The 23,269-nt window shown below is 48.7% G+C and overlaps 1 protein-coding gene across 1 annotated transcript in view; it reads right to left on the bottom strand.

The window, feature by feature from the left end:
* The window catches only part of PACSIN1 (protein kinase C and casein kinase substrate in neurons 1), a 61,067-nt gene extending 55,622 nt beyond the window's left edge, over positions 1-5,445 (bottom strand). The window contains exon 1 of the mRNA XM_024766387.1: positions 5,302-5,445. The gene's annotated coding sequence lies outside the window, so the exon portion shown is untranslated. The remainder of the gene's footprint in view (positions 1-5,301) is intronic.
* Positions 5,446-23,269: the final 17,824 nt, after the last annotated feature.

The following is a 23,269-nucleotide window of genomic DNA, read 5'->3' as shown; positions in this document are numbered from 1 at the left end:
CTGACTTTCAGATAAATATCATGGTTGGGACTCTGCTCTCCCAATAAATAAATATTAAAAAAAAAAAATTTTAGTACAACTATGTCCCATGCACTATTTGGGACATACTTATACTTAAAAAAAAAATTTCAGATAACCACCAAATTTGTTGGTTATCTGAAAGTCAAATTTAACTGAGTTTATCTGGCAAGCCGACCACAGCTCCCACCCAGTATTTAAATATCAAGTAATTTTTAATTTTTTTCATAAATTTATTTATATTTTATTTATTTATTTTTGGCTGCGTTGGGTCTTTGTTGCTGCGCATGGGCCTTCTCTAGTTGCAGCAAGCAGGGGCTACTCTTCATTGCGGTACGTGGGCTTCTCATTGCGGTGGCTTCTCTTGTTGCAGAGCACAGGCTCTAGGCGAGCGGGCTTCAGTAGCTGTGGCACACGGGCTCAGTAGTTGTGGCTCACGGGCTCTAGAGTGCAGGCTCAGTAGATATGGCACACAGGCTTAGTTGCTCCGCAGCATGTGGGATCTTCCCAGACCAGGGATCGAACCTGTGTCCCCTGCATTGGAAGGCTGATTCTTAATCACTGTGCCACCAGGAGTGTCCCAAGATCAAGTAATTTTTATTTTTTTGGCCACGCCACATGCCATGTGGGATCTTAGTTCCCCGACCAGGGGTCGAACCTGAGCCCCCTGCATTGGGAGCACGGAATCTTAACCACCAGACGGCCAGAGAAGTCTCAAGTAATTTTAGAATAGGAGCTGAGGGACTTCCCTTGTGGTGCAGTGGTTAAGACTCCGTGCTCCCAATGCAGGGGGCCCGGGTTCCATCCCTGGTCAGGGAACTAGATCCCACATGCATGCTGCAACTAAGAGTTTGCATGCCACAAGTAAGGAGCCAGCATGCCGCAACTAAGGAGCCGGCGAGCCGCAACTAAGCAGCACATGTGCTACAACTAGGACTGGGGGCAAACAAACAAACGAATATTAAATGCAAAAAAAAAAAACCCCACATAATTCTCAATTTTAAATAAATAAATAGGAGCTGAGGCCCCCTCTGCCCTCCCAGTCTTTAGGCATCCTGCTACCCCCACACCCAAGCTCGAGGTCTCCACAGGCATCCCCCAACCCCCACTGACAGGCTCCCCACCCAGAGATGCCCCACCAACTTCCTTGGCATTAGAGTTCCTGTCTCCCCAGAGCCACCTGGGGCCAGCTTCCTGCTGGTCTTCTCCATTCGGCCCATCTCCCGCCTTCCCACCCATCCTTTCTGTTGGGGGTGCAGACAGCACATGACCCTCAGGGATGGCAGCTGCTGCAGAGCCACCTGCCTAAGGGCACACCGTGGGCCACACCCAGTGCTGAAAGGATGCTGAGGTCCTAGGGCCCAACCATTCCAAAGCGACTGGGAAGGGCCCCTCCAGCTCCAGAGCGCCCTGGGGTTCCCTTTTGGGCCTGCATCAGAGCTCCACTTTTTAAAAATCTATCTATCTATCTATCTATCTATCTATCTATCTATTTAGTTAGTTTGGCCACGCTGCATGGCATGCAGGATCTTAGTTCCCCAACCAGGGACTGAACCCGTGCCCTCTGCAGTGGAAGCGTGGAGTCCTAACCACTGGGCCACCAGGGAATTCCCAGAACTCCACTTCTCTTTCCACCCGTCCTGCTTCCTTCCTCTGCTATGCACAGGTCCGGGGACCACTCCCCTGCCCGCATAAGTCCCAGTCCTGGGACCCTCACCTGCCCCACCAGACCCCAGTCCCCACTTCCCCCTTCCGGTCCACGGGTCCCTGGCTAGAAACCAGCCACAAAGTGCCCACAAGTGGGTAGGTCTGGTGCTAGCTAATAGTTTTTTCTAATCTGGCTTTCCAGTACATTCTAGATTTTCCACACAGGCACATATTACTTTGGTAATAAAAAAAAACCCAATAAAGCAATTATACTCTAATAAAGATGTAAAAAAAAAAAAAACCAATAATAAAAGCCTTTTTTTCTTTAAGAAAAATGTAAAACTAAACCAAGCAGCCTTCCTCCTATCTGACTCGCCCACTCCTCCCCCCTCCCTCCTACCTGCTTCCCCAGGGAGGACTTCCCCCAGATCAGCCAACTCCCACCCCAATGCCTCCCCTGTCCTGCCAGGCCCACAAGCAGTTTCACTTCTCCACTGAAGGCTTTCCACCACCAGCCCATCCTTGCTGGGGGTGTTATAGGCAAATTCTGAAGGGGTCCTTAGCTCCTCTTGGGAGGAGAATGCTAAAAAGTCCTGAAATTGATGAGGAGAGAAAGTGTATGAGGGGGACCAATATTTGCTAACTCATCCCACAAGTAGGAGCTGGGCTACTGTGTGCTAGGCACTGGGGACTTTGGGAACAGGACACAGACCCTGCCCCCAAGGACTCCACAGCTGGGGGTGGGTGCGAGGAATGAAAAGCCAGAGAGGATATTGTGTGAGGTGAGGTGAGCTAAGTGTGGGGAGGAGGAATTCATGGAAGCTTCTGGAAGGAAGAAAAGTTTCAGCAGACTCCTGAGGGTGAGGAGGAATGGGTAGGGAGGAGGGGGGAGGGAGCGTGTTTTAGGCAGGGGATCAGCCTGTGCAAAGGCCTGCAGGTAAGAGAAGTGTGATTTATTTGAGGAACTGAAAGCAGTTCAGAGCAGCTGAGGGCAGAGGTGGGGTGAGAAGGGAGAGGAAACCCAGGCTTGCAGAGGGCAGCGGGGCCACAGGAGGGAGACTGCACTTTGTGCTCAGGGCAATGGGGAGCCAATGAAGGATGCAGGGCAGGGGAGTGACAGACTCAGATGTGCATCTTATAAAGATTTCTGCCTGCCACACAGTAGGTGCCCAAAGAGCCCCACTACTATGGGTGTTATTATTCTGGGCATCCGAAACCATCACAGTCACGCTTAATCATGCACACACTACCTAACATGTGGGGACTTTAGCCACAGAGTACCTGAAACCTGTGTCTCCACAGAGACGAGCCCTTCAGCAGTAAGGTCCACAGCCCTCTTGCTCTTGCATTAGGGAATGTATTAGGGAAGAAAGGACTCTGGAGCCTAGGCTCAAATCCTAGCTCCTCCAATTTCAAACCGTGTGACCTTGGATAGATGACCTCTCTGTGCCTCAGTCTCCTCATTTGTAAAATGGGGGTAATAGCAGTACCTACCTCATTGGGCTAATGTGAAGACTGAATGACTCCATTCACGAAAAACAGTTGCCTTCTGACGCGCGGCAGACGCTGTGCACTGTTAGTTTCTACTGTTTTTACTCTATCCCTCCCCGAAAGGCCCCCAGGGCCAACCACTTGCAGGCACTAACCTAACCATCCTCCACCTCCCCCCACTAGCCCTGAAGCAACACGCCCTTACTCTCCATTACTAGGGGCCAGGACAGAGCCAGACGGGACTGAGGACAACTAGACACTCTGACCTGGGTCTGGGGCCTCACCCCAGCTCCCTCGAGCCCAGTGGAGAGAACACTGGACTTGGGGCCAGGAGCTGAGTGCTGGCCCTGGCTCTGCTGCTGACCCTCTGTGGGCCTCAGTCTGCCCCTCTGTGAGATAAGAATAAGAACATCTTGCAGGTATTTTAGCAGCATGGCTGTCAAAGGAGCAACAAGGGCTGGGGAAGCTCTGAGGATGTCCCTGTCACAGACAGAGCCTTGTGGCTGGGCCAGAACGCTTGCTGGCAGCCTCCTCTTCTGGCCTGGGTCGGCTCCTCCACACAATCTTAAGATCTATTCAGAACTCACCATGAGGACCTCAGAGGCTGAAGATGATCGGGCTTGGGCCTCACAGACGGCCCCGATGCTGACCGGGACCCTCCCAAGGGCTGGGACAGAGACAGAGACCCTGGAGTGAGCTTAGCACCCCAGGAGAAAAGTGCCAACCCAGGGGCCTGAGGAAAGCCAGACCTTCACCAGGGCCTTCCACCAAGCCTGGACCAGCCAGGGACTCATACCAGGGGCCCAAAAAACCCTTTGGAGCCCTCAGGACTGCAATGTTGATCTCTGAATGCCGTAGATGCGTACCACTTTTAGGCCCAGGAAGGGCCTGAATGGGAGTGTCTGTTTTTGGTAGCTCTTCGGTCCTGGGGGATGGGAGGAAAGCTCACGATAGCCTCACCCTCCTCCTTCAGGTTGCCAGCTATTTCTCAGAGTTCAGGTTGATTCATTCACTCATCCCACATTTACGTGGTGCCAGACCCTGGTCAGGTACAGGGGTGATGACAGATAAATGAGACACATTCCTATCCTAAAGCACTTCCAGTGCAGTGGGCGACAGACAAGGCATAAATAACCAAGCCACAGGCAGGCTAGGCTGGAGAATGCAGGGCAGGAGGCAAGGATCTCACCTGGGGTATCAGGAAGCTGCCTGGAGGGGGGGCTTGTGAGTGGCTTACGGACCTGTTATGGGAAGGCCAGGTGGGTGAGGGATAGAACCTCCAAAATCATTGACAGTTCTGTTTGCACACCCGCCATGCCAGAGCGGGTACAACGTGAGTTATTTATGGTTGTGCCCAGAGAAAAGCATCCATGTGTGTCACTGCACGTGGGGTGCAGAGCTGGGCAGTGGAGTGTGGGGGGCAGCTGGTGCTTGAAATTTGGACTGGCCAAGCTCTGTGGTTTGTCTCTGTGTCTCTCACACCCTGATGACCTTTTAATCTCTTCATGGCCTCCCCTAAGGCAAAAATAAGGAGGAGAGAGAGTTCTAACCGGCAGCAAGTGGCCCGGGGGTGGGGAGGAGGGCAGTGCCAGACAGACCCTGGCTTCTGCTGCATCTGCGGGCCATTCATCGTCACCTCCTGTTCCTCTTCCCCCCTCCCATCCAACTGTGGGGGAAGGGGTAGACGGACAGAAGAAAATACCTTTAATTGTAAACCGGACAGGACATAGGGCACGCATCAGCTGCTGTGTTTCTCCCCAGCCCACTCTGGTCCACGAATAGCCTACGCACCAAGCTGGCATCAGCCGACCCACCCTGCTGGTACCGGAACAAGCCAGGCCAGAGACTCGGACAGGACCCGGGGTGTGCGTCCCACCTTCCCAAGGAATCTATTTTCTGCGTTTTCCCCCAGGTAAAGGTCTCCGCCAGGTCCCTCTCCCAGGGGGCCCAGCTTAGGGATACCCTGATACTACCCGGGTGATGCCCGCGAACCCCGGCGTTTGCAAAGCACCCCCGGCCGCGCGCTCACCTCTCTGCAGGTAACTGTCCAATTCTCCCCTGTCAGTCTCTGCGCCCACCGCACACACGCACCCCCTGACTGGAACCCTCTCTCCCCACCCTGTAGCCAAGGGCCAGACCTCCTACCTGGGGGCAGGCGCGCCCGGCACCATCCGCGGCGCCGCGGGGCCAAACGGCGCGTCGGGGACCCGGCCTCAAGCCCGGACGACTTCCCGGGGGAAGAGAGGCTGCGCCGCCGTCGCCGCCACCGCGTCCCTCCAGATCTCGCAGGGGCTGCGCTAAGGAGGAAGGTCAGAGCCGAGGAGGAGGAGGAGGCGGAGGGAGGAGGCGCGCACAGATGGGCGCAGATTAGCGAGGCATTTTTAGCGAGCCAATGGCGGCGCGGCGCAGGGCTGCGCAGGTGAAAGCGCTGCGGCTGCTGAGGCGGCTGCAACCTGCTTAGGAGGTGCGGGGGCGGGTCGGGGGAGACACGCAGCCCCCCCAGCTCGCAGGCCGGCGCCCTCCTCCGAGGGGGTGCTCGGTGGTGCGCGGGCAGAAGAGCTTTGCGGCGGGCGGGTGCAGAGAGCACCTCCCTTGCACCCTCCTTCCCAGCCCTCCAGCGGGAGCACTGTAGACTCCGGGGTGTCTCTCCCCTCCCCCTCTTTGCCCTTTCCCTACTTTTTAGGACATTCTTCCGGCCCCATCTGCTTCTGCCCTCTCTTAATCCTGCGTCTTCTGGTACATGCGGGGGCGTGTATGATGGGTACGTCTGGCGCTAGTGTGTGTGTTTGGCGGGGAGGGGGGGGCGGTGCTCTGGAGTGAGTGCCCCTCCTCCACCACCATCCCACCCATAACCCCCACCCCCACCCCACATCAGCTTCGCCCAGAAATGCCCCATTGACCCCAGGGTAGTCACTAACCCTCCTGCCCTGCTTCTAGCTGGCCCTGCTGTCACCAAGACAGACCAGGCCACCTCCTGAGGGCTCTTTGCGGGGCTCGTTCGTTGTGACCCCCAAAGCCTTCACCCTTCCTGTCTTGAACCCTGAATGCTTCCGGAAGCCTGGACACTGCAGCGGGCCCTGGGGCAGCTCTGTTCACTGCAGACTTGCAAAGAACTGTCTTGGATTTATAAATAGGATTTATTCAACACCTATCTATTGTGCAGGGCACTGATGAGAGGTTGGACTGCACCAGAGTACAAAGCAGACAAAATGGGGGCGGGGGGGCGGATAAATTGGGAGATTGGGATTGACATGTACACATTACTATCTAAAATAGGTAACTAATAAGAACCTACCATAGAGCACAGGGAACTCTACTCAATACTCCATAATGACCCATATGGGAAAAGAATCTTTAAAAAAAGTGGATATATGTATGTGTATAACTGATTCACTTTGTTGTACAGCAGAAACTAACACAACATTGTAGATCAACTATACTCCAATAAAAATTACTCGAAAATACTTTATTGCTAAAAAATGCTAACCATCGGGGGGAAAAAAAGCAAAATCTCTGCCCTTAGGTACTTCACATTGTGAGGGGAGACATGTTAAATAGTATGTAGTGTATGCTTTAAAGTGATATGCACAGAGTAGGAAAATAAAGCTAGAGAAAGGGAAAGAAAGTGAGGGTGGTCAGGGCGAGAATAGGTCCCAGCCATCTGCGGGGAGTAGGTGCAACTGAATGTGATGGTAAGCCCCTCAGGGGAGCACACAGACTCTAGTTTGCCACAGAGCTCACCACTCCCTCATCTCTGCACCTGGGTTTGTCACGCATTTGTATTTCCTACCCTCCCTCTCCATCACCCCTCACCAGAGGCACTGAAATTCATGACCCCAGTGACCCAGGGGAGTCCCCAGTGCAGCATGTATTCCTTCAAAAAGAATTCTCTGAACACTGATCATGTGTTAGGCGTTAGAGTCTAAAGGAACTCAGTACCTGGTGGGGGAGGCCAGATGGCAGTACCTACCCCAAGGACGAACAGGACAGCCAAGTGAGTGGACAATGTTCCGGAGAAGGTCAGATGGCTCTGGGTTAAAGCCATCCAGGAGGCTTCCTGGAGGAGGCAGCATTCCAGTGGGGTGCTGAAAAATAGCTGTGATTCTAATGAGCCAGATGGGCAGGAGGCAGGGAAGGATTACTGGGAGAGGCCAGCAAAGCCAGGGACTTTTGGCAGGTGGCTGGAGTTGGGGTCCTGGAGCATTTCTGGACACCCTCTGTGTCAGGGGTATGCTGATGTCTGGAGCTGACGAAGTCCCACCCCTATCTCCACCCCAGCAGTTCTTGGTCCCAGCTGCCCTCACCTCAACCTGGCATTTTCCATTGCCCCAGGTGGAGGCATGGTGAGCATGTAGTGGGGAAAACATAGACTTTTCTCCGTTGCTTGTTTGCTGGGTAAAGATGGACATGTTACTTAAACTCTCTGAGGTTCAGACCCCTTATTTTATTTTATTTTATTTTTTCAGACCTCTTATTTGAATAGCTGTGTGACAACTTACTTAACTGATCTATGCCTTGGTTCCCTTGTTTGGAAAATGGAACAGCAATAGCACCTACCTCCCAGGTTGTGTGTTAACAGGACAATCCAGGTGAACCGCTTAGCATGTAAGTACTCGGTTAATTTTGTTGTCTCTATTATGATGATAATTAGACTTGCCTCATAGGGTTGTCGGAATTAGATCAAGAATGTAATGCACCTGGCATAGTGCCTGTACCCTCACAGTTGTGCAGTTATTGGTGTCGATTATATTATCACTAACTACAGGTTAGTGATAATAAATCTCTCCCTTTTGGTCTCCTTCAGTGCTACGAAATTCCCCTGTTAGACAGAACTTTTTTTTTTTTTTGGCTGTACAGTGTAGCATGCGGGATCTTAGTTCCCTGAACCTGTGCCCCTTGCATTGGGAGCGTGGAGTCTTAACCACTGGACCACCAGGGAAGTCCCAGACAGAACATTCTTTCTGTGAGAGGCTAATTCCCCAAGAGAGTCTTAAAGTGCAATCTAGGATGGAAAGACTAGAATATCTGCCCCTCCCCTACTATACGTGTGTCATCCGGGGCTTTGGTGTAGATGGAATGGAGCCCAGGAGGGGTAAGTTTTGAAAAGGCAGTGAAGTCCAAAACACGGGACACTCAATGTCCCTTGGCAGCCGGGCGTTTGGTGGAGGATGGCAAGAGCAGGAAGGGCGCAGGTATTCACAGGTGATGGGGTCATAATTCAAAGCACTCAGAGAGGCTGGAGACTGGAGGTTCACAGAAGCTGGACCGGTTTGGGGCCATCGTGGGGTGGGTCTTGGAGGGGGAGACCTGATTAGGCAGATGATAGAGAGGGGGGTAGGTGGTGGGGAGAGGGGGTGATGGAGCAGAAGAGCTGGGCTTATTCCATTTGAAGTTGAGGTATGCCTAGCATTGAATTAAGACCTTAGCAGCCCCAAGCCCTGAAAAAAATGAGTGGAAAGCACACACACACACACACACACACACACACACACACACACACATCCCTTGCCCATGTGTAATCCAAAATAAAATGTTATTTTGGAAACTGACACAGAACTTCCATGCTTCCTAAAATTAAACTAGCTTCCTTCTAGATTTTCTGACTGCAAAACTTAGCATTCATCAAAGCTAAACTAACCCCCCTCCCCATCTCCCTCTCTTATTGTTTTGTGCCCTTGTCCAGAGACTAAGACTTTCTCCCATTTTCATAGTTCTTTTCACTTTCACTTTTTTCTTTTACTTTTTCTTTCTTTCTTTTTTTTTTTTTTTTTGGCTGCACTGCACAGCTTGCAGGATCTTAGTTCCCTGACCAGGGATTGAACCCCAGCCCTCGGCAGTGAGAACCCGGAATCCTAACCACTGGACCACCAGGGAATCTCCTTTTTTCACTTTTCAAAGTGCTTTTCCCATCTCTGAGCTCCCCCAAAACTTACTTTTCTCAGTCTTATTAAGTTCTTTTTTTTAAAAAAATAAATTTACTTGTTTATTTATTTATTTTTGGCTGTGTTGGGTCTTTGTTCCTGCACGCGTGGGCTTTCTCTAGTTGCGGCGAGCGGGGACTACTCTTTGTTGCGGTGCGCCGACTTCTCATTGTCGTGGCTTCTCTTGTTGCGGAGCACGGGCTCTAGGCATGCAGGCTTCAGTAGTTGTGGCATGTGGGCTCAGTAGTTGTGGCTTGCAGGCTCTAGAGCTCAGGCTCGGTAGTTGTGGCGCACAGGCTTAGTTGCTCGGTGGCACGTGGGATCTTCCTGCACCAGGGCTCAAACCTGTGTCCCTTGCATTGGCAGGTGGATTCTTAACCACTGCACCACCAGGGAAGCCCTCATTAAGTTCTGATCCATCTGGGATTCCATGGGACCTTCGTTTCTCACCTGGAGCCCCGAGCCATCCCTCAGTCAGAGGCCTCCTCTGCTAGACTCTCCATGCCATTCAGAGCAAGGAGGCAGGCACAGCCCACTTCAGAGGAGTTTTGCAAACAAGACAGAAAGGACGTGTAGACAGGAGGGCAGACCAGCACTGAACATGCATGTGGATTCAATTAATCAACGAGCGAATTGGTGGTTAATATTGCATGTTTAGCCTGGGAGAGATGGAAGGAGGTGGGGAGGATTTCAATTCCCTTTAATTCTGTCTGATATGGAAGGCTTCAAGGAGGAGGTGACATTTTGAGGAGTTCCTCTATTCTCACCATATCTCTGGTTGGAAAGGAAGGACAGGGAGTGTGTCCCAATTTTGGCAGAGCAGGACTGAAGCCCAGAGAGGAAAAGTGACTCTTTCAAGGTCACACAGCACATCCTTAACAGAGCTGGGCTAAAAACAGATCTGACTTCCGGTCAGGTGCTGTCGTCACCAGATTCCTCTACCTCCCCCGCAAATCTGCATGGAGGTGGGGCCCGACCCAGCGGGAAAGTGATTGGCCCTGTAGCCCCAGGGTGTTTCATTTTCTGAGCTGCCTCCCAGCAGTAGGCACAGAAGTGAGCAGCACACCCCCAAGGAACAAAAGTACTTTAAAAAGAGCCTCACAGGGCTTCCCTGGTGGCACAGTGGTTGAGAATCCGCCTGCCAATGCAGGGGACATGGCATCGAGCCCTGGTCTGGGAGGATCCCATGTGCCGCGGAGCAACTGGGCCCGTGCGCCACAACTGCTGAGCCTGCGCTTTGGAGCCCGCGAGCCACAACTGATGAGGACCGTGTGCCTGGAGCCTGTGCTCCGCAACGAGGGGAGGCCACCGCAATGAGAAGCTCACGCACCGCGAGGAGTGGCCCCCACTCCTCGCAGCTTGGGGGGGCCTGCGAGCAGCGACGGAGACCCAACGCAGCCAAGAAATTAATTAATTTAAAAAAGAGCCTCACAGCCCCTTCGGCCCCCTCCTTGTCTTCCCACCAGCTGGCTTCACACTTGCAAATTGGTTTCTATCACCTGCCTGGTGGACAGAGGCTGTTGCCAGCTATACCTTGAATCCGGAGACCAGGGTGTTAGGACTCCTGGAATTGTAGCTTTCTCTGTCCATGACTGATGCCAGGGGTGTTAAAAAAGCCCTGAAGACATATGATCTTGACAAGGCACTGAATCTTAGGAGGTGCCCAGGATTAGGACCCAGACTATGCTTGAGAGAGGGTTCACCCCAGCACATACATAGACAATGGCAAACTCAAAGCACTTTTCTTGGACCAGGCACTTGTAAGCACCTTACACATATAAACTACAATTACTAGATCCATTTACCAACAAGGAAACTAAGGCCCAGAGAGGCTAGGTAATTTGCCCAAGGTCACACAGCCGGTAAGTAGTGGAGCTGGGATTCAAACCCAGGCATTCTGGTTCCAAAAGCCAGGGTCATAATCACTCAGCTAGGAAAGAAGCAGACATTTACTGAGTGTCTTGCTATGCACAGGAGGATTATACATGATCTTAGTACTGTTATCCCCATTTTACAGATGAGGAAACTGAGGCTCAGCGCGTCCTTTGGTGAAGCTGCTCAAAGTATAAAAAGGAAGGACATTTCAGATGATCCTTAGGGAATCTGCTCTGGAATAGACTTCAGGGCCTGCACACTATCGCCACCTAGTGGCATTATATCTTAAATGCAGGCAGAATACCTAAGCAGATGCTGGGTGCCGAGTTCAACATAGATTTTGTATTTGTGTTTGCTTTGGTTTTTAGTTTCTGTGTCCTGAACAACAAAGAGGTGTGGTTTGCTCATAATAATCTTTTATAATGAAGACGTGGTTGTGAGCAGAGTTCAACATTTGTAATATCAGCTTCAGAATTAATACCTGGGGGAAAGGGAATCTGTATGATGTGTTGATTTTTAGTTTTTCCAAGGGCTTCCATATACATTGTCCCATTGGACTCTTACTGCACCCAGCATTACTTTGACTCCTACTTTTTTTGATGAGGAAATGAGACTTGTCAAGGAAGCTCAATTGCGTTGGCATTGGAACCTACCCCTGGTGGCTCCAGAACCTGGATCTTGTGACAGGAAAGGCCCATTGGGTCAAAGCCCCCACTTCCAGGCCCAGAGAGTCTGGGTGACTAGATCTCGTGAGTCAGTGGCTGTCCTGGGTCTCGACCCTGGGCCTCCTCAATTGTAGGGCTGAGTTCCTCTCCAATCCTGGGCAGTGTTTCAGCTTCTACTTCCTCCAAAGCAAACCTCACCTGAAGGAGAAAATGAGGTCAGTCAAAAGCACTGCCACGAGGCTCACTTCTGCAAAGCACTACTCCAGCCCATGGTCTCTGCTTTGCTTCTTTTCAGTCTGAGCCTGGGGTCTTCCTTCCTCCCATTTCTCCTTCCTCATGCAGCCAAGTGTTAGACCAAGGAGAAGAAAACAACAGTTCTGGTACATTTGCCTTCTCAACACCCTCACCCTCTGGCCCCCATCCCTTTTCATGCCAGCTCCTCCATGTCCCAGAACCAGGAGGCCCAAACCCAGATGAGATGGGAATACATCATGGGGTGTAGGGCCGGGCACTGCCATCTGATCCTGGTTCTGCCACAAACTCACCACATGGCCTGGGGTAGGACACTTTGCCTCTCAGATCTCAGTTTCCTCACCAACACAATGGGGATGCATCATAACATAGTGTGTTAGAATGAAGACTGCAAACCACCTGAGTCCCCCCATGGCTGGTTTCTTAGACACATCATGGTGCAGCCATGCAGTGGAATATTATACAGCTGATAAAAAGAATGAGGACTTCCCTGGTGGCACAGTGGTTAAGAATCCGCCTGCCAATGCAGGGGACACAAGTTCGAACCCTGGTGGGGGAGGATTCCACATGCCACGGAGCAACTAAGCCCGTACGCCACAACTACTGAAGCCCGTGTGCCTAGAGCCTGTGCTCTGCAACAAGAGAAGCCACCGCAATGAGAGGCCCATGCACTGCAGCGGGGAGTGGCCCCACTTGGCACAGCTAGAGAAAAGCTCGCGAGCAGCAATGAGGACACAATGCAGCCAAAAATAAATAAACTAATTAATTAGTTAAAAAAAAAAAAGACTGAGGCAAAAAAGTGATGCAGAAAAGGCTTCTGACAAAATTCAACATCCATTTATGATAAAAACTCTCCAGAAAGTGGGCATTGAGGGAACCTACCTCAAAATAATAAAAGCCGTATATGACAAACCCACAGCAAACATCATTCTCAATGGTGAAAAACTGAAAGCATTCTTCAGTGGACAAGGATGTCCACTCTCACCACTATTATTCAACATAGTTTTGGAAGTCCTAGCCATGGCAATCATAGAAAAAAAGGAATAAAAGGAATACAAATTGGAAAAGAAGAAGTAAAACTGTCACTGTTTGCAGATGACGTGATGTTATACATAGAGAATCCTAAAGATGCTACCAGAACACTACTAGAGCTAATTAATTTGGTAAAGTAGCAGGATACAAAATTAATGCACAGAAATCTCTTGCATTCCTATACACTAATGATGAAAAATCTGAAAGAGAAATTAAGGAAACACTCCCATTTACCATTGCAACAAAAAGAATAAAATACCTAGGAATAAACCTACCTAGGGAGACAAAAGACCTGTATGCAGAAAACTATAAGACACTGATGAAAGAAATTAAAGATGATACAAACAGATGGAGAGATATACCATGTTCTTGGATTGGAAGAATCAACATTGTGAAAATGACTATACTACCCAAAGCAATCTACAGATTCATTGCAATCCCTATCAAATTACCAATGGAACTTTTTACAGAACTAGAACAAAAAATCTTAAAATTTGTATGGAGACACAAAAGACCCCAAATAGCCAAAGCAGTCTTGAGGGAAAAAAACGGAGCTGGAGAAATCAAAATCCCTGACTTCAGACTATACTACAAAGCTACAGTAATCGAGACAATATAGTACCAACACAAAAACAGAAATATAGATCAACAGAACCGGATAGAAAGCCCAGAAATAAACCCACACATCTATGGTCAACTAATCTATGACAAAGAAGGCAAGCTTCTGGAGACTGTCATACAGAGTGAAGTAAGTCAGAAAGAGAAAAACAAATATCGTATATTAACACATATATGTGCAACCTGGAAAAATAGTACAGATGAACTGGTTTGCAGGGCAGAAATAGAGACACAGATGTAGAGAACAAACATATGGACACCAAGGGGGGAAAGTAGAGGGGGTGGTGTGGGGGGGTGGTGTGATGAATTTGGGAGATTGAGATACATACACTAATATGTATAAAATGGAAAACTAATAAGAACCTGCTGTATTAAAAAATAAATAAAATAAAATTCAAAAAAGAACTACAAATAGCTAGAAAATATCATGTTAGATAGTGATTAAAAAAAAAAAGAATGAGGCAGTCCTTAACATTCTGATATGAAACAGTCACCAAATATCTGCTTCAAGAGGAAAAAGCAAGGTGCAAAGCTGTGAGTATAGTCACTACATGCCTATATATATGTTCAAAGTGATGGTGGAAGAATATATATCCATATTTGCTTGTAAATGCAGAGGGTGTTCCTGGCAAGACACAAGGACCTGGAAAGAGTGGACACCTCCCCAGAAGAGAATTGGGTGACTAGATGCAGGGCAGGGAGACTCCGCTCTGTGGACCCTCGTATTCCTTTTTGATGTTTGAACCGTTTGAATGTATCACCTATTCAAAAAAATTCAATTGTACATTTAAAGATAAAAATGAATACAAGGGGAGAGTAATGGTAAGCACCGTTCACATGGTCTTGCTCTATCCTCGATCCTATTCCAAGTGCGCCACAGCCAATATCTCACTTAGTTCTCACAACAAAGCTATGAGGAACTCGTTATTATTATCCTCCCATTTTACAGATGAGGAAACTGGGGCACAGAGAGGTGGAATAGCTTGCCCAGGTCATGCAGGAAGGAAGTAGTGGTGCTTGGTCTGGCCTCACACTGCTGTACTGTCTCACATTCACAGCCAGTCCACGCCCCTCACGGGTATGTGATGAGAGTGGGCACGAAAGCCCTTTGAAGAGTCGAGTGGCCTGCAAAGTGGGAAATCTTTATTTATCTTGGCTGTGACTGAGTGTATTTTCCCAAGCTGTCCCCAACAATAGCTCCCATCCGCGTGCTCATCCAAGTGGTGGGGTCTGTTTCTCCACCTGCCTTCATTCTGGGTGCCCAGTAACTACTTGAGATGGCAGCTCAAGTGTTGTCCGAGCTCCACCCCCTTGTCTCTCCTTTTGCCCTCATAGTCTGGTGGCACCATCACACCATCTCCGGTCTTGCTGACCATGTGCCCTGCTGCCCCTAAGCCATAAATCACCACTTTATCGCATCAGTAAGTCAACCAGTGGAGCGGAGGCTGCTCTGTTGGTTATCTGTCTCCCTGGGAATACTGGAAGCTCCTTGGGACTTGGCCTATCCTCAGGGTGGAGTGAGATGGTTTGGCCCCATCATGTGGGCCCTGGATCCTTCTCCATCCTGCATCATTTCTCTCTCTGTCTAATAAAGTTCCTTGTGATTTTACTCATAGACTAACTAAGACACAAATACAGATTGGTAGCATTCTATCCAAGCCATACTTCATTTTTTCCTTGATTCCATCTATTGAGGGCCTACTGTGACCCATGAACTGTTCTGGGTGCTGGGAACACAGTCATGAATAAGACAGTCAAAATTCTCACCTTCACGGAACTCACAGTCTGGTAGGAAGATAGATGATAAGCATCTACACAAATAAATATAAAATAATGTCAGGTGGTGATAGTGCTATGAAGAATAGCAGGGGTTCAAGAGTTCGAGACGGCATATTCTTTGTAAGGGAGGTCAGTGAATGTTCTGAGAAATCATCAGTACATCAAAACTTGACAAAACTCACATCTGCAAAATTTGATCGGGGAAATTACACTTAGTTGAAATACAACCACAAAGAAAACTCACAATTGCAAGACCTCTAAACAGTGGAACTTAATATGTACTCTCCCCCAGGAAAAAAAAAAAAAAGGCAATACATCATATGGAATTTTTTAAATGATTAAAAAAGAATGGATCCCAGTGACAATAATCTCAGCGTGGTAAAAATCAAAATGGAAAATTTTTTACTGCATGCTATAGAAAATTGCTCGAAAAATGATCTTGTGTTAATACCATTTACTCTGGAAAATATTTTCTCAATGATAATTGACAATGGAAATAAATCTGTTTAAAATTTTATATTAAAAAAAATAAGGTCAGTTGACAAATTCATAGAGACAGAAAGTAGATCAGTGGTTGCCAGGGGGTGAGAAGAGGGGTGAAGAGGGAATAACTGCTAAAGGGTATGGGATTTCTTTTGGGGGTGATGGAAATGTTCTGGAATTCGGCTGTAGTGATGGTTGCACAGCATTCTGAATATGCTAAATGCTACTGAATTATATGCTTTAAAATGGTGCATTTTATGTTATGTGAATTATCTCATATAATTTATTATGTTGAGTGAATTATATCAGTTAAAAATGGCAAAAAAAAAAAAAAAAATGGCAAAAACCAGCCAGATTTTTCCCCCACTCTTTTTTAATTAAAAATGTTTAAAAAATTTTTATTGAAGTATATTTCTTGTACAGTAATATTACATGTTACAGGTATAAAATATAATGATTCACAATTTTTAAAGGTTATACTCCATTTATAGTTATTATAAAATATTGGCTATATTCCCCATGTTGTACGATATATCCTTGTAGCTTATTTTACACCTAATAGTTTGCACCTCTTAATCCCCTCCCCGAATATTGCCCCTCCCTCCCCTACTCTCTTGATAGTGTCCTTTGATGCACAAAAGTTTTTAATTTTTTTTTTTTTTGGCTGTACCGCGTGGCTTGTGGGATCTCAGTTCCCTGACCAGGGATTGAACCCGGGCCCCAAGCAGTGGAAGTGCCAAGTCTTAACCACTGGACCACCAGGGAATTCCCAAAAGTTTTTAATTTTGATGAAGTCCAATTTATCTATTTTTTCTTCTGTTGCCTGTGCTTTTGGTGTCATATCCAAGAAATTATTGCCAAATCCAATGTCGTAAAGATTTTCCCCTACGTTTTCTTCTAAGAATTTTCTAGTTTTAGCTCTTATGTTTAGGTCTTTGATGCATTTTGAGTTAATTTTTGTACATGGTGTTAGGTAGGGGTCCAACTTCATTCTTTGGTGTGTGGATATCCAGTTTTCCCAATGCCATTTGTTAAAGAAACTGTCCTTTCCCTATTGCATAGTCTTGGTACCCTTGTCGGAAATCATTTGGCCATATCCACAAGTGTTTATTTCTGGGCTCTCTATTCTGTTCCATTTGTCTCTATGTCTGTCTTTATACCAGTACCGTACCATCTTGATTACTGTTACTCCATAGTATGTTTTGAAATCAGGAAGTGTGAGATCTCCAACTCTGACCTTTTTCAATGTTGTTTTGTCTATCTGGAGTCACTTGAGATTCTATATGAATTTTATGATGAGCTTTTCTATTTCTGTAAAAGAACACTATTGGGCTCTTAACAGGGATTACACCGAATCTGTTTATCATGAAGCCCCTTTTCTTACCTCTTTGAGGCCCCCTGGCCTGTCCAGGAGAAGCCTGCACAGCCTTGGGCCCAGGTGGTCCTAAGCCCTCACCCTGGCCCTGCCACATGCTGGCAGTGTGAGAGTGAGCCTGGGCCCAGGCTGATCCCCCAGGGCTCAACTTTCCCATCTGAAAAATGGAGTGAACAGCTCAGTTCACTTTGCTGTGTTGTCAGAAGGACTAGCAATACTGTGAGGGCAGAGTCGATGCTCCATAAAATTGCTCTGCTATTCGAGTAGGCACTCCACCTCCTGAAGGGAAGGATCTTTCTCCTGGAAACTTGGGATCTGTACTGGGAAGGAGAGTGTGACACTTGCTGCAGAAAAGAGTCCCTCTCCCTTCTTTCACTCGTCTCTGCCTCTGGGTTCCTGTCCCAGACAGCTGAATCTGCAGTAGCCCTAAGGGGAGGGAGGCTGGGCAGGACATAGAGGCACTGAGCCTCATCAGTTCCCCTCACCCCACTTTGTCCCCTTCACCCCACCTGCAATGCATCGAGTCAAGGAAGGAGCTGCGGACTCCGGGTCCCTGGGCCTGGACCCCAGGGACTGAGGCACATGTGACTGTGGCCTGGGAGCCGTGTCCTCCTCCTGGCTCTGGTGCCGGATTGGGGGGTGGGCTTAGACCTGGCATCTCCCCACTCTGGGCCTCAGTTCCCTTCGGGCAAAAGGAGGCGCTCGATTTTTGATAGTCATGATATATGCATGGATCAAATGCTTTGTGATTATTAACTAATTTAATCCTTACAGCACTCCTATCTGTGAGTCCCATTATGCAGATGAGAAAACTAAGGCACAGAGAGGACAAGTCGTTTTTCTAGGGTTGTTTGGGTTGCCCAGCAGTTTGATTTCAGGGTCTGTTTTCTTTTCTTTTTTATTTAAAATTAATTATTTTTGGCTGCGTTGGGTCTTAGTTGCTGTGCGCAGGCTTTCTCTAGTTGCGGCGAGCAGGGGCTACTCTTTTTTTTTTTTTTTAATTTTATTTATTTATTTATTTTTGGCTGTGTTGGGTCTTCGTTTCTGTGCGTGGGCTTTCTCTAGTTGCGGCAAGCGGGGGCCAGTCTTCATCGTGGTGCACGGGCCTCTCACTGTCGCGGCCTCTCTTGTTGCAGAGCACAACCTCCAGATGCGCAGGCTCAGAAGTTGTGGCTCACGGGCCTAGTTGCTCCGCGGCATGTGGGATCTTTCCAGACCAAGGCTCGAACCCGTGTCCACTGCACCGGCAGGCAGATTCTCAACCACTGCACCACCAGGGAAGCCCCGGGGCTACTCTTTGTTGCGGTGTGCTGGCTTATTACTGTGGTGGCTTCCCCTGTTGCAGAGCATGGGCTCTAGGTGCGTGGGCTCAGTAGCTGTGGCTCGCAGCCTCCAGAGCGCAGGCTCAGCAGTTGTGGCTCACGCACTTAGTTGCTCCTCTGCGTATGGGATCTTCCTGGACCAGGGCTTGAACCGGCGTCCCCTGCATTAGCAAGCGGATTCTTAAGCACTGCACCACGAGGGAAGCCCTAGGGCCTGTTTTCTTAAGCACGACATCTAAGACAAGAAATATTACTGAGCTTAAGAATTACTTGAGGACTTGTTTAAAAAGCAGCTTCCTGAACCTCTTCTGTAGGTATTATGATTCTAGAGGTCTGGCAAAGCCCAGGAATTTGCCTTTTTTTTTTTTAATGTTTGCATTTCCAAATGTAAATGAGTTCCCTTTTTTAAAAAAGTTGTGGTAAACACACACACACACATTAAATTTACCATCTTCACTAGTTTTTAGCGTACAGTTCAGTCGTGTTAAGTATATTTACATTGTTGTGCAATAGATCTCGAGAACTTTTTCATCTTGCAAAACTGAAACTCTTAAAAAAAAAACAAAACTGAAACTCTATACCCATTAAACGCTAATTCCCCTTCTCCTCTCCCCCAGCTCTTGGCAACCACCATTCTATTTTCTGTTCCTATAATTTTGACTACTTCAGGTACTTCATATGAGTGGAATCATACAGTATTTGTCCTTTTGTGACTGGTTTATTTTGTTTAGCGTAATGTCCTTGAGGTTCATCTATGTTGTACCATGTGACAGAATTTCCTTTTTAAGGCTGCATGATACCCCATCACATACATACATACATACCACTTTCTCTTTATCCTTTCATCCACTGATGGACATGCGGGTTGCTTCCACCTCTTGGCTATTGTGAATAGCTGCAATGAACATGGGTGTACAAACGTCTCTTTGAGACCCTGCTTTCAATTCTTTGCGGTATATACCCAGAAGTGGGATTGCTGGATCATAGGGTAATTCTATTTTTAATATTTTGAGGGGGCTTCCCTGGTGGCGCAGTGGTTAAGAATCTGCCTGCCAACGCAGGGGACATGTGTTCGATCCCTGGTCCAGGAAGATCCCACATGCCGCAGAGCAACTAAGGCAGTGTGCCACAACTATTGAGCCCGCGTGCTGCAACTACTGAAGCCCGCACACCTAGAGCCGGTGCTCCACAAGGAGAGAAGCCACCACAATGAGAAGCCCTGGCACTGCAACGAAGAGTAGACTCCCGCTCGCCGCAACTAGAGAAAGCCCACGCGCAGGAACGAACACCCAACACAGCCAAAAATAAATAAATAAAATTTATTTTTAAAAAAAAATTTTTTTGAGGAACCTCCATACTGTTTTCCATAGTGGCTGCCCCATTTTACATCACCACCAATAGTGCACTAGGGTTCCCATTTCTCCACACCCTCACCCACACTCTGTTTTCTGTTGTTTTTTTAAATAGTAACCATCCTAACCGGTGTCAAGTGGTATCTCATGGTGGTTTTGATTTGGAAGCTGACATTTTGTGAAGCTCCCCACGTGATTCCTTGATGGCACCTGGGCTAGCGAGAATCAGAGCTGTAAGGTGTTTCCCAGTTCAAAACAACTCAATGACACCGAGTTTGGGGGGAACAAGCCCCACAAAGGGAGGAGGGAGCACGGAGCTCCCACAGTTCAGGGTGCTCATCCGCGCTCATCTTTGCCCCCTCTGGTCCTCCTGACAACAAGAGCCTGCCGGCAAAGATATCTGGGGAGTTCTGGCAGGAGGAACTCCCTGTTTCTGCTTCTTAAGGACGAAAGGCATAGCCTGTGGAATCTGCCCGGAGGCAGAAAGTCAAATCTTCACCTTGAAGGCACAGAAAGACAGCTGGAACGGCTCTCCAATCTGCTAAAATCCACTTCTCTTGCTGAGGACGTGGAACTGCCATATGGCCTCAGCCTTGCCGGCGCTCCGAGACAGCCGCAGAAAAACGCTGAGGTGTCAGAGAGGAAAATGCCCTGCCTTTCGTCCATCACAATGTCAGGGCTCCAGGCGGACTTGTCTCCACACTCAGTCAGTAGGCTCAGCCCCACGCGCGGAGGAGCAGCGAGGTAGGAACAGAATCGTGACTGCTGGAGTGGCCCTTACACGTCGTCAAATCATCTTCCTTCCCTTTCAGCAGCCCCGGCCCTGCAGACCACAAGGAGCTAGTCTGCCAGGCGGCGTGGTCGAGGGAGGGAGCCCAGCCTGGATACTCCAAGGCCGGTGAACGGGGACCGCAGAGCTGCCACGCCGCCCGGGAGCGTTAGCCACGGGGTTGTTCTGCGCCTGCCTCCTGCTCCATCTGGCTCTCCCTGGCCGGCCTCCCGGCTTGATTTACCACCGGCAGGGCCATATGTCCTTCCAGCCCTCGAGGGCCTGTAAGTGACAGGGGTTGAGAGGAAAGTTGAAAGCTAATTCCTTTCCTTTGCACAGCGCTGGCCCCGCGGGAGGAGGGCCCCACCCATCCCCCTGTGCCCCAGAGCCCCAGGTGGAAACTCCATACCGGGTGAAGTTGAACACTGGAATTTCCTTCTGGGACTGGCGGCCACCCATCCCTCCCTCCCCACCCCACCCCTTAGTGGCTGGTGCAGGCCTCCGTTGGTCCCAGTCTCCTTAAGGGCATCAGCTTGGGCTCCGGTTCAGACCAGCCGGCACCTGCTGCTCCTCCCATGGGGGGTGGGGGTCTGTCTCCTCCCCTGGAATGTGGGCGGGTCTTGTGACTTGCTTTGATCAACCGAAGGGAATGAGAGTGACCTTTCTCGGATACCTAGCAGCTTCTGCTTCTGCACTCTCTCCCTGGGAAGCCACCACCATGCTTTAAAGAAGCTTACATGACTGAACGCCCAGCCTCCACGTGGGGAAGGAAGGCCACGTGGAGGAAATGCCAGGTGAGGCCTGCTGGACCTTCCAGCCTAGCCCCAGACACCAGCCGAGGGAGTGACCCTAGCTGTGACCAAAAACCACAAACAAGGTTCACAACGCAATGGGTGACAAGCTGTCTCCATGAAGCTTAAAATACAAGGGTGAGGACAAAGCAGGGACAGCTACAAGACTTGCATCTGTGGGGGAAGAAGCAGAAGGAAGCAAGGGGGTATGGTGCAGCATCTGGTGACCTGGAAACAGGAGAACCCCAAAATAAGCAACAGATATTCCTGGTAAAGCACCGTGGCCAGTTTGAGAAGAACAGCTGACACCAGAGTGTGGCTCAGAGCAAGGGGCTTGAAGGGGCTGAGCGGTCGAGGTGCTATAAACTTCTGAAACAGCCCCAAGGCTCCCTGCCCTGTGAGGACAGAACCCCACACTGGAGAGAAACTGCTGCTTGTGGAATAAGATTGAGCTACAGAATAGGGACAACAGAAATGAAAGAAAGAGAAGGGCCAGAAAAAAAGTGGACGTGCCAGTGATGAATATATTGCCTCTCAGCTCCAACACCCCTTTTCTGCCTCATAGCAGAGGAGCTCACAAGGAACTGTATACATTTCCTAGTTCTGTCCGCCAGAAAGCTGGACACAGTGATCGACCCAACAGCAATGAGCATCACTAGAGCCCAAAATGTGGTCTTGAAATACCATTTCCTATGAAAAGAAGTCAGGAGAAAAAAGAAAGAGAAAAGGAAAGAAAAAAGAAATTACAAAATAAAAAAAGAAGACAGGGCTTCTTAGAGAAATGCCTTTTTCAAGTCTGGAGCGGGAAGGTACAAAATACAAGATTAGGCTGGACCACCTTGATTTAGCAGCTAGCAGGAAACTCTTGAAGGCTAATAGGATGTCAAAAGGACTCAGAAGCCAGTTTGAAGAGGCTCCCACTGGCCCATGTGAGCTTTAATAAGGATAAGAATTGCAATGGATTCAAATCAATCAAATATGTTTAAACCTGTGGTTCATAATGCTATTAAAAATTAATTGGTCATCTTGATAGGGAGGCAATTTATTATCTTGGAAACAGGTAAATAAAAGAAAAGAAATGAATCAGGACTTCCCTGGTGGCTCAGCGGTTAAGAATCTGCCTGCCAATGCAGGGGACACGGGTTCGAGCCCTGGTCCGGGAAGATTCTGCCTGCCGCGGAGCAACTAAGGCCGTGCACCACAACTACTGAGCCTGCGCTCTAGAGCCCGCAAGCCATAACTACTGAGCCTGCATGCCACAACTACTGAAGCCCATGTGCCTAGAGCCCGTGCTCCGCAACAAGAGAAGCCACCGCAATGAGAAGCCCACGCACCACAACAAAGAGTAGCCCCCGCTCACCACAACTAAAGACAAGCTTGCATGCAGCAACAAAGACCCAATACAGCCAAAAATAAATAAATTAATAAATTAATTTTAAAAACAAAAGAAATGAATCAAGCATTTATCCTGCCTTCCCAATATGACTTATGCCACTGGGTAACCAAATAATAGATAAGGGGAAGCATCTCTTTATAAAAGTAGTGCAACCAGTAAATGAAATAATAGAATTAGGACATCATCATTTTGTTACCCTCTGTGAATTAACTGGTGTAGACATTGAACATCAATGGCTGCTAACATCACAAAAAGAGAGACAGCCAGACACCATGTGCCTCCCAAGGGAAGACCACGTCACCACCTGAAATGTTGCCAAAAGGATCCAACCTGAGTCTGATCAGTCCTCGGGGTCCAGCTGCCCGTTTGCCAGAAATGCAGGTGACAGAGGAGCATGTTGAACTGCACTGTGTGTACAATCAGCGAAATCTAGACCAAGGGAAAATCTACAGATCAAACAACCCAGATAATCCAACAAATTAA

The sequence above is a fragment of the Neophocaena asiaeorientalis genome, unplaced genomic scaffold, assembly GCF_003031525.2.
Source record: "Neophocaena asiaeorientalis asiaeorientalis breed wild unplaced genomic scaffold, Neophocaena_asiaeorientalis_V1.1 scaffold46, whole genome shotgun sequence".
Taxonomy (NCBI): domain Eukaryota; kingdom Metazoa; phylum Chordata; class Mammalia; order Artiodactyla; family Phocoenidae; genus Neophocaena; species Neophocaena asiaeorientalis.
The sequence above is the reverse complement of the archived record's forward strand: the minus strand, read 5'-3'. Positions and strand labels throughout refer to the sequence as shown.